Source organism: Marmota monax, unplaced genomic scaffold, assembly GCF_021218885.2.
Source record: "Marmota monax isolate L192 unplaced genomic scaffold, Marmota_monax_Labrador192_F-V1.1 WCK01_AAM20220418_F8-fsc00023, whole genome shotgun sequence".
Taxonomy (NCBI): Eukaryota; Metazoa; Chordata; class Mammalia; order Rodentia; family Sciuridae; genus Marmota; species Marmota monax.
In genome coordinates, this window is record NW_026692907.1 from 20,932,143 (window position 1) to 20,934,793 (window position 2,651).

At 37.5% G+C, this 2,651-nt stretch overlaps 1 pseudogene; it reads left to right on the forward strand.

Moving 5' to 3' along the window:
- The first annotated feature begins 1,427 nt into the window (after window positions 1-1,427).
- LOC124096882 (large ribosomal subunit protein eL13-like) lies at window positions 1,428-2,021 on the forward strand (annotated as a pseudogene).
- Window positions 2,022-2,651: the final 630 nt, after the last annotated feature.

Consider the following 2,651-nt stretch of genomic DNA (forward strand, 5'->3'; position numbering starts at 1 on the left):
ACTAATCTTTTGTTAGGAGCTTTGGCTATCAAATGCCAGTTGTTTTGCTAAGTTTTGGACACTTTCTGTAAATTCTGTTTTTTTTAATTTTATTTTACATTTTATATTTCTTTTCTGATTGTCCCCAGTGGAAGAATTTCTCTACTCTTACAGCTAAAGATGGAAGAATAGCCCTTGACTTTTTGCAATCTAAAATCTCTTTCAAGGCCAATACTTATTCCCTACACTGAGTGTGTTAAGATATTGAATTTAAATTTAGTTGGGTGCCGCAGTCTGGCTGGGCACACAATCACGAGCCACCACACAGCTTGTAGATTCAAACAGCAACTCTTTCTTCCCGAACTCACACCAGCCGTCTACAATCACGTTCTGGGGAAATCCACGTTCTCTGCCCAAATCCACATCCACTGGGCTTCTATCTCCCAAAGAATACTGTCTGAATCCCGTGAGAACTCAAGGGGAACTCAGGCAGCAGGATACACCCTATTCCCAGCAGGAATAATCTTAAACCTTAAACCTGGAACCTAAACCGGGAACGCCCTAATCCGCCTTGGTCCTTGAACAAGGTCACTTACATTCATTGTCACTGCAACATGGGGTACGCTGGCAAGGAAATTGTCATACCTACTTGGCTAATGGCTCCCAGCAGTTGGGCATACCTATCTGTATTATAGCCTTTCACAAATTTCCATATATCTTTTCATTTTGAAAAACGAAAATGGTCATGGAGATAGTGCTGCTAGTAAACAAATTTCCTACACTCTTCATAGTCAATTCTTCTTGATACACTTCATCAGTTCACAGTTGTGATCACATCATAAATCTTGTTATCACATGGGATTTCCATACTTCTGAAATCTTAAAACACAACAGTCAGTCTTCTGCCTTGCATGAGTTTCTTGAATCTGACTTCCTGTAAGTGTTCAGAATTTTTCCAAATTTCTATGGAGACAAGCTTGTGGAAATGGTTACTAATTTAAAAAAGAAAAAAGAAAAAAAAAACTATCTTGATAATAATTCTGAATGTCCTATCATAGGTATATTTTATGAAATCCTCACTTTGCCCAAGGAAGTAGATAATTTTCTAAGATAATCTCACTGTCATACAGATCATTGATATTACACACTTGCCATCTATAACAATATCTAGCTTTGCAAAGTTTATATTCTCATTTAAACAAAGTTACCTGAATGCTGTATGCTAGTTCAAATAGCAGGAGAATAGTCACTGTGTGTATGGGAAGAAGGGTGGTTGAGACTACACTAGACAATAAAATACAGATAAAGTCAAATACCACAAAAAATACAGACAGATAACTTTGGGAAAGAATTTGGTCAGGTTTCAAACTAGTTTTGGAAGAAAGGATTAAAAACGTATCAATATATATTCTAAATCATTAATCTTAAATCTTAAGGGAAAGTTCAAGATGTTTGACTCAAATCACCAGACATTTCTGCATGTTATTGCTTTTCCTTTCCGCCCTCCAGTTCAGCACAAGAGGCCATATGCAGCCAGGGCGCCCAGCCAGAATGGCATGATCCTGAAGACCCACTTCCACAAGGACTGGCAGCGGCGCAGCGATGGGACCCATCCGGCCCATAGTGAGGTGCTCACATCAAAGTCCCAGCAGGCAGGGACTTCAGCCTGGAGGAGTTGAGGGTGGCAGGCATCCACAAGAAGGTGGCCTGGACCATTGGCATCTCTGTGGACCTCAGGAGGTGGAACAAATCCCTACAGGCCAAAGTGCAGCGGCTGAAGGAGTACCACTCCAAGCTCATCCTCTTCCCCAGGAAGCCCTCCGCCCCCAAGAAGGGAGAAAGCTCAGCTGACAGGACCAGAACCTATACAAGAAGGAGAAAGCCAGAGTCATCACCAAAGAGGAAAAGAACTTCACAGCATTTGACAGTCTCTGGATGGCTCTCGCCAAAGCCTTGCTCTTTGCCATGGATCAAAAAAGGCCAAGGAAGCTGTAGAACAGGATGTAGAAAAGAAAAAAATAAAGCACTGTGGTATCTTGTAATAAATGCTCTCCATGAAGCTTAAAAAAAAGTAACTATCTTCATATGAATATTTAAGAATATGATATTTTTTAGAAACAAATACTGCTTTATTCATTATTTGTTTCTGAATCCAATAATACATCTTAATTCTATTCAGTATTTAATGCATATTTATTAAACTGAATAAGCCCTCAACTACGTATAAATAATGCCAGTCTACAACTTCATTTCTTAGCTGAATTTCCACAAAGTTTATCTTTCATGATGTCCCAGGTTGGATAAATGCATAAACCAAAAAGAATATGTGAATAAAACCTAATAGCTTCTCCTTGTACAAAGTTTATCTGCAAATTATGATCTCACATATCTCTTTTTTGCTAAGGCAAAGAAAAATGTAATAATTTCCTAAAATTAACAATTTGTTAAATCTTTGAGGGATAATAGTTGTACAGAAATAATCTTTTATACTAAGAAACATACTTTTGTCTTAAATTTAATTTAGAATAACATTAAGTGAAAAAAAAAGAGACACTTAATAAGAGAAAAAAATATTATGTTAAATAAGAAGAGTTTCTATCTCATAATTTTACCAAAATAGAGAAATTTAAAACACAAAAACTTCAGGAATATCTCTCTATTCCAGGATCTGC